Genomic DNA, 13,406 nt, shown 5'->3' with positions numbered 1-13,406 from the left:
TTAAAGGCTTCAGGTTTGAAATTAAGTCAACTGCATGCAGCTTTGCTGATAAATGAATAATTCTCTTTGATGCCATTTATGAGAAAAGACTTCAATATCTGTTGCCTGTCATATTTAAGAAAAATTACTGTTTCTACTCTCTGTATCTGATTTTAAAAGAAAAAAAATATTCATACCTGGCTTCCAGGTAATTGACTTTGAATTCTTACAAGCAAAGGTCATTGTGTTTTTCTTGAATAGACATCTAATAAATTTTGCTTGGAAGTATACTTCGGTTTTTCTTCTTGACATTTATCTTTATATAAATCGTGTATTTTATTCCAACTTGTTAAACTAAAGAGAAAATGCATTTTGTTGTGTGTTCTTTTAACACAAAAATGGAGAAAAGATGTGTCAGCATCAGCTCAGAGAAGAAATATTTTTAAACCCACCTATTGGGGGAAATCCCAACCCCGATATTCAACATGGGTTCTTTTCTATTTCCCTAAGCATCGGCTGGTCTGAGAAATAAAGAGAAAGAGTACAAAAGAGAGAAATTTTAAAGCTGGGTGTCTGGAGGGAGACATCAGATGTCGGCAGGTTCGTGATGCCCCTGAGCCATAAAACCAGCAAGTTTTTATTAGCGATTTTCAAAAGGGGAGGGAGTGTATGAATAGGGTATAGGTCACAGAGATCACATGCTTCACAAGGTAATAAAATATCACAAAGCAAATGGAGGCAGGGCGAGATCACAGGACCACAGGATGGGACGAAATTAAAATTGCTAATGAAGTTTCAGGCATTGTCGTTGATAACATCTTATCAGGAGACAGAGTTTGAGAGCAGACAACCTGTCTGACCAAAATTTATTAGGCGGGAATTTCCTCATCCTAATAAGCCTGGGAGCACTACAGGAGACTGGGGCTTATTTCATCCCTTCGTCTTCGACCGTAAAAGACAGCCACCCCCAAAGCGGCCATTTCAGAGGCCTACCCTCGGGGCCATTCTCTTTCTCAGGGATGTTCTCGGCTGAGAAAAAGAATTCAGCAATATTTCTCCTATTTGCTTTTGAAAGAAGAGAAATATGGCTCTGTTCCACCCGGCTCACTGGCAGTCAGAGTTTAAGGTTATCTCCCTTGTTCCCTGAACATTGCTGTTATCCTGTTCTGTATTCAAGGCGCCCAGATTTCATATTGTTCAAGGACACATGCTCTACACCCAATTTGTGCAGTTAACACAATCATCACAGGGTCCTGAGGCGACATACATCCTCCTCCGCTTATGAAGATGATGGGATTAAGAGATAGTAAAGACAGGCATAGGAAATCACAAGGGCATTGATTGGGGAAGTGATAAGTGTCCATGAAATCTTCACAATTTATGTTCAGAGATTGCAGTAAAGACAGGCGTAAGAAATTATAAAAGCATTAATTTGGGGAACTAATAAATGTCCATGAAATCTTCACAATGTATGTTCTTCTGCCACGACTTCAGAACGGTCCCTCCGTTCGGGGTCCCTGACTTCCCGCAACACCCACCACCAAAGCTCCTGTGCTAAATGTTCTTTGGCTAAAAATTGCCCTTCAGCTAAAACAATGCATTTTAAAATATTTCTGCCTCAAAACAGCTATTTTTCCAAGGAGGGGTTAGTTACAAGGAGTTGTAAGAACTTTCCCAGTTCAACACTCTTAAACTTTAAAACCTTTGCCCTAAGCAGCTTCGGCACCATTGGCTCGGCAGCTTCTGCAAATGTCCACAGGCTTTCAGTGAATTTCAAATGATGGGTGGCCATAGGGCCCCGCTTTCTGCCACATGAATGGGAAAGAGCCAGCTTGCCTGCTTGGATCTTTTCTCACATACCTTAGTCCCTCCTTGCTCTATGTATTTTGACCCTTTTCCATATCTATCTCTTAAATATTCAGAAATATGAACATTCCTCTCTTGCCAACTCAGTTATCAAAGATGTCTTGTCACATTGTTTCCCCTTAACACCCACTCTGGTGCCTTCTATGCCATAGGATAATTCCCACTCTATATTAGCATTCTGCTAAAATGTAACCCTTTGGGTGAGGAATATACCCCACAATACTCTTTTGGTCTTGTTTCCATCTGAGTGTTTAAGGGTCATATAGTTAGATAAATCTGACCTGTCCATCCAGGTGGGTGGAAGGGTGGAAGGAAGGGACCCTCTGATACATACATGCCAGATCTTCATCCCTCCTTTAGCTGCATCATCACTGAAGACAAGCAAGTCCTTTTCTTACTTGATTCAACGCAGAAAGAACCTGTTTGAGTAACTTTTCATAATCATTCACTGCTTGGTCTCTCATCCTAGAGGGGTGGTTTGCATGGCCCGATCATTTCTTCTGCTGTTTTCCAGATTTTAGCCACAAAGAAATATATTCTCTGAAGAATTATCTGACCACGGCCGGGCACGGTGGCTCACCCCTGTAATCCCAGCACTTTGGGAGGCTGAGGCAGGCAGATCACCTGAGGTGGGGAGTTCGAGACCAGCCTGACCAATATGGTGAACCTGGTCTCTACTAAAAATACAAAAATTAGCTGGGCATGGTGGCGCGTGCCTGTAATCCCAGCTACTCAGGAGGCTGAGGCAGGAGAATCGCTTGAACCCAGGAGGCGGAGGGTGCAGTGAGTCCAGATCATGCCATTGCACTCCAGCCTGGGCAACAGAGAGAGGCCCTGTCTCAAAAAAAAAGAAATTATTTGATCAAATAAGATTAAGACTAAGCATTCTGTCAGCTTCCAAGTGCCTGCTTATTTAATTATTTCATCCCCCTCTGCAGATGGTAGCTCTCTAACAGTTCATTCATCAATTATGAGTTCAGATTATTTATTCACCCTTAGTGATTACAGTTAGAATACAAGCAGAGACTGGTGTTATTAATAAGCAGTCCATAGCAGAGATTTCCAAACTGTGTCCTGTGGACAAAATTCAGCTCACAGCCTGCTCTTGCATGGTCTGCAAATTAAGAATGGTTTGTACAGATGAACACTGGCAAGTTCCCCTTGATGAGAGGGAACTCTTAACTTTGAACCTCAGTTAAGTAAAATGCTATCTGCCCAGAAAAGGGTTCCTTTCTTTTCATTAGTAGATCTATGTTAGAAAAAAAAAAGTGCTCTATTTTTATTATTATATTCCTAAATCAATCATAATTGGTGGAAATGTGTTTACTCTTTATTATGTGAGAATGTAACGTCCTTAATTTTGCCTCCCAGCCCACAAAACCTAGAGTATTTACTATCTGTTCCTTTAGAGGAAACGTTTGTGAATGCTTGGCCTGTGCCGATTGTTAGCAACAAACCTGGAAACTCACCAGAGGGAAAGAAATAGCGAACACCTGCTGTACGCCAGGCTGTTACTCACAGGCATTCTGTATCTTTATGCTCACAAGCAATCTAAGAGGAAGTCTGCTTTGTGCCCATTTTAGAGATGAGGGAGCTGAGGCTCTGTGAGATTAAATAACTTATCCAGACATGTAAGGTATTGTACATAATGCATGATTGAAATCGGATGGAGAATCTCGTGTGTCTATCTCCCAAGCCTGTCATCTTTCTTCTAAATCATGCAAGCTTGCTGCTGAACACATGGTGGATGAAGCTGTGCACTTAGGGTTGAACAGCTGCACCCATCCACCTCCTTCCCTCTCCACCATTCTCACCAGCAGGGCTGGCATGAACAGACACCGCCTCATAGCAGCATCTTACTGTGCACAGGATGAAAAGAAAGAGGTATACCAATCAGCACCAATTATTTCCCTGAAGAAAGCTGAATTTGGTTCCTAAAAGGACACCAACCAGTGAGGATATACTTTCAATGACTGACATGTTTTGACTGAGCACAAGCCTGTCTGTGGGTTGAACCACTGCAGGGACAGGCGAGCCCGGTGTGCTCTAGGAACGCTGTGTGCTTACCGGACAGCTCTTAAGCATACAAAGTCCCAGGATACACCAGCCATTTTCTGCTGGATGACTCTAAGTGACCTGAGCCTGAACTCACTGCTAAATTCAGCCCCTCCGCAGCTCAGGACAGTTCCATCTGAGCTCATGCACATGCATATAATCTTGACCCAAAAAACGTTCAGTACAAGACAGAAATCTGCCTCGTAAATCTTCACCTGTTCATTTGGGGTTTCTTGTTTCATTCTTTTCCCTAAAATACTATGGGTGACTCAGTTGTCCCCGTGTCTTCCAAAAATAAGTGCCATTTCCAATACAACTCTCGTTACCATTAACAACACCAGGGGGCGCGTGCTGAATTTTGCACTGATTTCACAGGGAGCTTGAGAATAACTTTTCCAAGCATTTTTTTTTCACTTTCAATTCCACAAGCAATAGATGCTTATTGTAGGAAAACTTAGAAAGCTATAAATGAACAAAAAGAAGAAACAGGTTCACTAAGAGTTCCATGTAGGGTATGGATTCGAGTGTGGAACATATCCTCCTGAGTGTTTCTCTACACATGTGGATTTGCTGGGGCAGGGGGCAGTGTAGGTAAAAATGGGATCGTACTGAACATACTGGGCTTTTTCTTTTTTTTTAGACAGAGTCTCGCTCTGTCACCCAGGCTGGAGTGCAGTGGTGCGATTTCGGCTCACTGCAACCTCCGACTCCCAGGTTCAAGTGATTCTCCTGCCTCAGCCTCCCAAGTAGCTGGGATTACAGGTGCACACCACTGCACCTAGCTAATTTCTGTATTTTTAGTAGAGACAGGGTTTCTCCATGTTGGCCAGGCTGCTCTTGAACTCCTAATCTCAGGTGATCTGCCCACCTCGGCCACTGAAAGTGCTGGGATTACAGGCATGAGCCACCGCGCCTGGCCTGAACATACTGCTTTATAATCTGCACTTACTCTTGAGGAGGACTCTGAAATAAAGTGAATAAATCATGTTTTCAAGTCAATTTGACATTAGCGAGGTCTATAAAAAGAGGGAGAAAAAGTCTAAGTCAATCCTCAGGATTCATGAAAATACAATTAACTCAAAACCTCAAAGCAAGAATTACAAAATTACCACCAGGTTAGAAAATCTATTGTAATCTGAGGAATCGGTAGAGGAAGGAAAGGTAAAATGAAGAGAGAAAAGAAAATAATACTTATAATATTCCTACTATACGCCATCACAGGCTTTAAGCATCTGTATAGCAAAGGGATGGCTAAAGCAAGAGAGAGATTAAACTGAGAAGTGAATGTGTGGATTGCAGTTGGATGTAACATCCAAACCATCCTGGAGGTTTGTTTCAATTTTTTGAATCAAAATTGACAGAACAGATCATTTACTTTGAAATTAAATATAGTTCAAAAAATTTAGTTGAACATATTTTTATAATGTATGAGCACAGGGCTACTTCCCTGTGTGTGATTTTGTCACTCCCCCAGGGGACATCTGGAAGTGTACGAGCACTTCTAGGGGGTGCTACTGGTATCTAGTGCATAGAGACCAGCACTGCTGCTGGACCCACAATACACAGGCCAGCTCACAACTAAGAATTATCCAGTCCAAATTGCCTAGAGTGTTGAGGTCAGAAGCCCTGCCCTAGAGTAACTCATACTACTTAGGATAATCATCTTGTAAATCATTGTAAAAGATTTTTTTTTAATGCAGAATTAAAAAGCTAAGAGCCACAGTCCTAATGGTCTCATCTTCTACCTATGACTGTCAGATCCAGACCCTCTGTAGAAGGCAGTTCCTCCTCCCAAACTCTGGAGGTAAAGCCGGAATACACCTAGGAAGGAGTCAGGCAATCCCTGAGGTGGACTGAAGTACAAGGTAGATGAGTGCCTAGAGATAAACAAGGATCTCTGGAGAACGTCTCTGGGCACAGCGGTCATTGTTAAAACATCTCTACAGAGGCTCAGGTCAGCCCAGAGCAGGGAGGCCACTCCCTCCCGGATGATCTCAGAGGCGATGATGTCGTCAGCAAAGGCCAGGTGTGTGAAGCAAAGCAAGCCCTGTTATTAGTGAGCTGTCACAGGCCACGTGGGTAGGGTAGAAAGATTCCATTGCCTTCCAGAAGGCACACAGACTGCAGGGCACCGATGACGAGGCCAGCCTGGGCTCAGAGTGGGAGCCTCAGTGAGGCCGCGCCATCAGGCTTTGCTCGGGGCATCCCATTGTGCCCCCTCATCACCCACACGATCTGCAATGCGAGTGATGCCCATGTCCCTAGTGAAGAAAAGATGGGGATATTCTCATCTCCAGTCCATACTAATAGTCACCATGAGTTTAAACACAAAACCAGGGGTCAGTCCTTGTCAGGGGCTGAATTGTGTCCCCATTCCTGTAAGTTCACACATTGAATTCTAAACTCCAGAACCTCAGAATGTATTTGGAAGAGGGAATTTAAAGAGGCAATTAAGGTAAAATGAGGTCATCTGAGTGGGCCCTAATCTAATATAACTGGAATCCTTATAAAAAGAAGTGATTGGGCTGGGTGTGGTGGCTCACGCCTGTAATCCCAGCACTTTGGGAGGCCGAGGCGGGTGGATCACGAGGTCAGGAGATCAAGACCATCCTGGCTAATGCGGTGAAACCTCGTCTCTACTAAAAATACAAAAAAGTTAGCCGGGCCTGGTGTCGGGTGCGTGTAGTCCCAGCTACTTGGGAGGCTGAGGCAGGATAATCCCTCGAACCCAGGAGGCAGAGCTTGCAGCGAGCCGAGATTGCACCACTGCATTCCAGCCTGGGTGACAGAGCGAGACTCTGTCAAAAATAAAAAGAAGAAGTGATTAGGACACAGACGTGTACAGAGGGACCATGGGACCATGTGAAGACACAAAGAAAGCAGCCTCTACACCTAAGAGAGAGGCTTCCCATACACCAACCCTGTGATGCCTTGAACTCAAACTCCTAGCCTCCTGAACTGGAAGAAAACAAATGTCCATTGTTTGAGCCCCCCAGTCTGCAGTACCTGGTTATGGCAGCCCATGCAGACTAGTACAGGCCTTCTCTCAGGGACACTCACTTCCACCCACTTCTCTGCTCCCTGGTTCCTAATGGATGATCAATGCCGAGGATCTATCTTGTTCCAAAGGGTGACGTCTGAAATCCCCTATTCCCCCAACTCCATCCTCAATTTGGGATTTGCATAAAAACAAGATATAATAGGTGATAACTGTTGAGTAGTTCAGCTTATAACTTCACAAAGACACCCGTTCCTTACACACACACAGACACATATAGAGCACCCAAAACAGCCAGTGGTGTGTTCAGTAATACAGGAGAAATTCTACGTTCCCAGGGCATATTTAGCAATGTCTTCTCACTCATTGTTAATTATGCAGATACTTGGATAGACTAGGAATCTACTGTTAACCTACCCTCCCGCAGAAGCTCTATCTGAGTCAGAGGGGTACCAATAGCCCTCTACAAGGTGAGGGATCCCTAACTCTGATCTTAACTTTCCCTACTGCCTCTCATGTCTGCAGGTTGCTTATAAACAGCAGACATTTATTTCTCACAATTCTGGAGGCTGTGAAGTCCAAGATCAAGGCACGAGCAGATTTGATGTCTGGGGAGAACCCACTTCCTCGGAGAAAGCCTTCTTCTCGGCTGCCTGTGGTAGCTCATATCTGTAATCCAAGCACTTTGGGAGGCCAAGGCCGGAGGATCACTTGAGCTCAGGAGTTCAAAAGCAGCCCAGGCAAAAACAGTGAGACCCTGTCTCCACTAAAAACAAAAAATAAAAAATAAAAAAAATCAGCCAGGCATGATGGCACATACCTGTAGTTCCAGCTACTCAGCAGGCTGAGCCAGGAGAATTGCTTGAGCCCAGGAGGTCGAGGGTGCAGTGAGGTATGATCATGCCACAGCACTCCAGCCTGGGCAACACTGAGCAAGACCCTGTGGAAAGAAAGAAAGATAAGAAAGATGAAAGAAAGAAAGAAAGAAAGAAAGAAAGAAAGAAAGAAAGAAAGAAAGAAAGAAAGAAAGAAAGAAAGAAAGAAAGAAAGAAAGAAAGAAAGAAAGAAAGAAAGAAAGAAAGAAAGAAAGAAAGAAAGAAAGAAAGGAAAGAAAGGAAAGAAAGGAAAGAAAGGAAAGAAAGGAAAGAAAGGAAAGAAAGGAAAGAAAGGAAAGAAAGGAAAGAAAGGAAAGAAAGGAAAGAAAGGAAAGAAAGGAAAGAAAGGAAAGAAAGGAAAGAAAGGAAAGAAAGGAAAGAAAGGAAAGAAAGGAAAGAAAGAAAGAAAGAAAGAAAGAAAGAAAAAGAAAAGAAAGAAAGAAAGAAAGGAAAGAAAGAAAGAAAGAAAGAAAGAAAGAAAGAAAGAAAGAAAGGAAGGAAGGAAGGAAGGAAGGAAGGAAGGAAGGAAGGAAGGAAGGAAGGAAGGAAGGAAGGAAGGGAAAGAAAGAAAGAAAGAAAGAAAGAAAGAAAGAAAGAAAGAAAGAAAGAAAGAAAGAAAGAAGGAAGGAAGGAAGGAAGGAAGGAAGGAAGGAAGGAAGGAAGGAAGGAAGGAAGGAAGGAAGGAAGGAAGGAAGGAAAGAAGGAAGGAAAGAAGGAAGGAAGGAAGGGAGAGAGAAAGAAAAGAGCCTCCTTTTTCTGTGTTCTCACACGGTAGAAAGAGAAGGGAGCTCTCTGGAACCACTTTCAGAAGGGCACTAATCCCATTCATGAGGGCCCTGCTCTCACAACACAATCACCTCCCAAAGACCCCACGTCCCACTAGCAGCACTTTGGGGACCAGGACTTAACACATGAATTGGAGGGGACACAAACATTTGGTCCATAGTCCTGCAAGGGCTGCTTCCAGGGGGACAACACCCTCAATGAAAGGCACAGCACGTTTCCAAGTTGTAATTGCACAACTTGGAAAGTGAGGTGAAGAGGCAAAAAAGAAACAAGAAATGGATATCTGGAGCTCTCAGAGGAGGCCTCAGGCAATCAGACTCTCTTGAGCTCTCTAGCTGGCTCCTGGTTCCACAAGACCAGACTATTTGATCCACCTTGTTTCATCATACGTTCTCAAGCATTGGCTTTAAGAAGCCATCTCAAATGCGCACTGAGGCTTCAGAGAAGTGTCAGCAGCCTGCTAGTTTTCCTTCCGCAAGGGACAGAGGAGACACTGAAACAGTCAATCAACAGTGTTTGCCACTCAGTCGTATATGTTGTATGTTAAAATGTTAAAGGAAAATGAAGCCAAGTGTGGTGGTGGTGCCTGTAGTCCCAGCTACTCCAGACACTGAAGTGGAAGGCTCCCTTGGACTGATAAGTTTAAGACCAGCCTGGGCAATGTAGCAAGATCCGGTCTCTATAAAGAAAAAAATGTTAATAATATCAGAAGTTATTAATTAGATAATTATGAGATATCAGCGTTCTTCACCAGAGTGCAAGTATAGTTAAGGCCATGATGAAATATAAGCACAAGAATTTATAGATAATACTCATCCCAGAAAAATCTCCTTAGACAAAATGCAAGGAACTGGTAAACCTTTTCTAATGACTCCCCAACAATTCTTTAATCAAACCAAGTGAAATGGGTCTGAAAATTAGGTTGTCAGATTATAAATATTAATCTTATTAGGTCTATAATGCAATGCCAACCAGTAACACTTTTTTCTGCCCCTCGTCAGTGACATTAGTCCATATTTGAACCAGTGCCACTTTTTTTTGTTAACAGATGAGCTTTGATACAAGGAACAGGATATCAAGACCAAAATTCCGCTCAAGCTTGGCATTCAAAGCGTTCAGGCTTGACAATTCCTGACTGAATGCCACTAACATCTCAACTAAAGCCCTCTGGGGACTGGGACACAAAGCTGTTGACACAGCAAGATATGACTCTGATAATTCCTCTGGGCTCATCTTGGTGACTCAATCTTAATACAGTGTGTTTAATTTAAAACAAAAGAAGTCACACACAGGCATCAAGACATGCTGAACCTGATAGGTCACCACAGACCAGACTGGGAGCATGAGACTTGCTCACTTTTTCAGTAAGAATGTCCCTCAGAGGCTGCTCCTATACAGACTAACCAGTTGTTGGCTTGTCAGAGTTGCTGATAGCTCAGGCTTCTCCTTAGAATTACCAGCATTTTCCACCCTAACCCTTCAGCAAAGAAATTTGGTGGCTGGCAGACAGAAATGAGTTGAAACTAGTAAGTCGATCTTTGACCTGTTCCCTAAGAAAAACACGGATACTATTTGATCCAAGTATTTATAATGAGGTCTCTAAAATATTATTTTCCCTCTCTCTCCCTCACTCTTTCTCTCCTTCTCCCCGCTAATGGAGAAATCTCAAAATGTTTATGAACTCGGAGAGCTGAGTGCTGTCTAGGCCTCCCAACCCACCCAACATCCTTGAACACACACACTTACGGCTTTGGTCAGCTGTCAGATGATATGACAAAAAGCTTAGCAGACATCTGCTCATGGATTAATGGCCACGGTATTTCTTTCACTATCAAAGATAAATTGCTAGACAGCTGTTAAAAACCACAGCACAGTTCTCGACACTGGTGATGCATAGACGAGATGACCAATTTTCTAAATGGGGTCACAAAGAACCTTCTTACTTCGGGAGCCATTTTTTCCCAGTGAGAAAAGACTGAAAGCAATAACAAGGACCGCTGTGCAAACTTCAAATCCAAAAGGGTCCAAGCTTCCTTTTTGGCTGCTGATAATGACATGTTATTTGAAGATTGTTCCGGCAGTCAGAGCTTACAAAAAGAAAAAGGATCAGAGAGTGAACGCCTTGCTTTGCCAATGCAGCTCCTGTAAATGGTATGAAAAGCGTATTTTCCAAACTCAGACTCAGTTAGGTTCCTAAAGAAATGGGCCTGTACTGGTGACGTTTGTCAGCTTGTAAAATGATTTAATAAAAGAATATCACATAATATTTATCTGAGGAGTAAATATGACAAAATATACAAACGGTCCAGCGTGTGGTTGGCTCTAAAAGGCTAGTTCCCTGGCCTTCTTGGCCTTCAGAAGTCCCCTTTAAGTTGATTCTCACTAGCATCAAGCATGTGAGTACATGTGTGAGATCCTCTTGGCTGCACTGCCAAGTTTTCTCAGCTAGATGTTTGATGAAGACAGTCAGAATGTGGCATTTACAAATATGTTTAAAATCAATGAGCGATTTCTAAAGCAGATATTACATAAAACAGATATTAGAATTGTTCACAGTAAGTTCATCAGTTCTTAAGAAGGAAGTGACATAAAAACACAGTTAGTACCGGGCGCGGTGGCTCACGCCTGTAATCCCAACACTTTGGGAGGTCGAGGCAGGTGAACCATGAGGTCAGGAGATCAAGACCATCCTGGCCAACATGGTGATACCCCATCTCTACAAAAAATACAAAAATTAGCTGGGCGTGGTGGCGGGCGCCTTTAATCCCAGCTAGTTGGGAGGCTGAGGCAGGAGAATCGCTTGAACCACGGAGTCGGAGGTTGCAGTGAGCCGAGATGGCACCACTGCACTCCAGCCTGGCGAGAGAGCAAGACTCTGTCAAAAGAAAAACAAACAAACAAAAAAAAACAAAAACAAAAAAGACCACACACACAGTTAGAAGTTAGAAACAGAAAAGCAACAGAGCAGAAAACTTGGTTAAGCACGACCAGCCAGCGTTTATTTGGATGGCTCCCCGACACAGACCTAGCCTCAGGAACCCTCCCGGGACGAGGGGTGATGGATACACAACCAGACCAGGAGCCCAGAGCCCAGCACTACACCTTCACACGACCCGTGACCCTGAGAAAGTTACTACCATGGCCCCATGTCAATATCCTTGTTGGTGAAATGAAGGACATCAACTAACCATCAAGGTCCTTCCATTTCTCAACTGTCCATGAAACAATAGTTCAGTAAAACAGCAGCAGACTGAATGACAAATCGAATATGGATTTCAAAGAAACAGAAGGTTTGGAGGCTAGAAATCTGCATGAGAATTCGTGACGAGGGGCCAGACTGTGAGCTCAGCTTTCCACATAGGCAGGTTCAATATGAGCCCAGCACAAAACAAAGGTCATGAAGAGATCATTAAAAAAAAAAAAAAGACACAGATGAAGAAAACAGAACTATTAAGTACATGAATAATTATTCAATCCCAGGAATCAAAAGTAAAATCAGTTACAGTTTTTCACCTAGCAAGTTGGCAGCCAGTTGAAGATTCGTCTGTGTATCGTGTTAAGAGAATGTAAATTGGGCCGGGCGCGGTGGCTCAAGCCTGTAATCCCAGCACTTTGGGAGGCCGAGACGGGCGGATCACGAGGTCAGGAGATCGAGACCATCCTGGCTAACACGGTGAAACCCCATCTCTACTAAAAAATACAAAAAACTAGCCGGGCGAAGTGGCGGGCGCTTGTGGTCCCAGCTACTCGGGAGGCTGAGGCAGGAGAATGGCGTAAACCGGGGAGGCGGAGCTTGCAGTGAGCTGAGATCCGGCCACTGCACTCCAGCCTGGGCGACAGAGCCAGACTCAGTCTCAAAAAAAAAAAAAAAAAAAAAGAGAATGTAAATTGATAAATACAAGAAACTACATATGGTGTATGCTTATTACCTGTGTGACAAAATAATCTGTACACCAAATCCCCAAGACACGAATAATTCTCAATGTGTTCAAATATTTAGCTGTAAGTTTATGTATTACCATGTTATTTATAACATCAAATAATTATTAAAAATCTAAATATCTAACAGGCATTTAGATATTATTTATCTAATAAACACATTATGGCACTTTTTACTGTGAAATACCATGTAATCACTTAAAAAGGACCTCATGGAAAAATATTTAATGATATATAAAGATGTTCACAACACATTGCTAAATTTTAAAAAAAGTTATAAGACAGTATAATCTCATTTTTGAAAGGAAGAATATCCATTTTTACAGCTATACATATGCACCTAGAACATAGGTGTACACGTATGTGTACATGTGTGCATGTTGTGTGCCCCTAGACCAGATGTATTAGGTTGACTCTATGAAATCTCTAATTTTATAAGTCAGAAACAGTAAAATCTCAGGAATTTCTTAAGGTTCTACTTAATAAATACAAATACACTGGTATAAGACTTGAAAATTATTCACAAAAATGTTGACTGTAGTCATATCTTCAGTGATTTATGGATACTTTTATTTTTCAAGCATTTTACAACTAAGATGTATTTCTTTTAATATAACAAAAATGTTGTAGTGAAATTAAATAATTTACACACATATCAGTCTAAAGTATGCAATTTCTTCTATATATGATAAATATAAATATATAGCATATGTGTGCAGATATATTATATATAACTGACATTTATATAGAGAGATAAAATTAACCAAAAGTCTAATCGTTTTTAGTGTAATCCGTTGCAAAGATGGAAGCAGTCTATTAGGAAAAAATCACTCATCAGGATAAAAATGCTTGGTCTCTCCGAATAGTCTCCCCTCCTCCGCTTCCTTCCCAAGATAGTCCCCGGGTGA

General features: G+C 42.5%; 1 protein-coding gene across 45 annotated transcripts in view; it reads left to right on the top strand.

The window, feature by feature from the left end:
* SORBS2 (sorbin and SH3 domain containing 2) overlaps positions 1-269 on the top strand; it is a 379,286-nt gene extending 379,017 nt beyond the window's left edge. For all 45 annotated transcript variants that reach the window (XM_078002522.1, XM_078002520.1, XM_078002516.1 and 42 more), the window contains one exon: positions 1-269. This exon is cut by the window's left edge and continues 1,866 nt beyond it. The gene's annotated coding sequence lies outside the window, so the exon portion shown is untranslated.
* Positions 270-13,406: the final 13,137 nt, after the last annotated feature.

This window comes from Macaca mulatta, chromosome 5 (assembly GCF_049350105.2).
Source record: "Macaca mulatta isolate MMU2019108-1 chromosome 5, T2T-MMU8v2.0, whole genome shotgun sequence".
NCBI classification, from domain to species: Eukaryota; Metazoa; Chordata; class Mammalia; order Primates; family Cercopithecidae; genus Macaca; species Macaca mulatta.
Note: the sequence above shows the minus strand (reverse complement) of the source record. Positions and strands in the feature narration are given on the sequence as shown.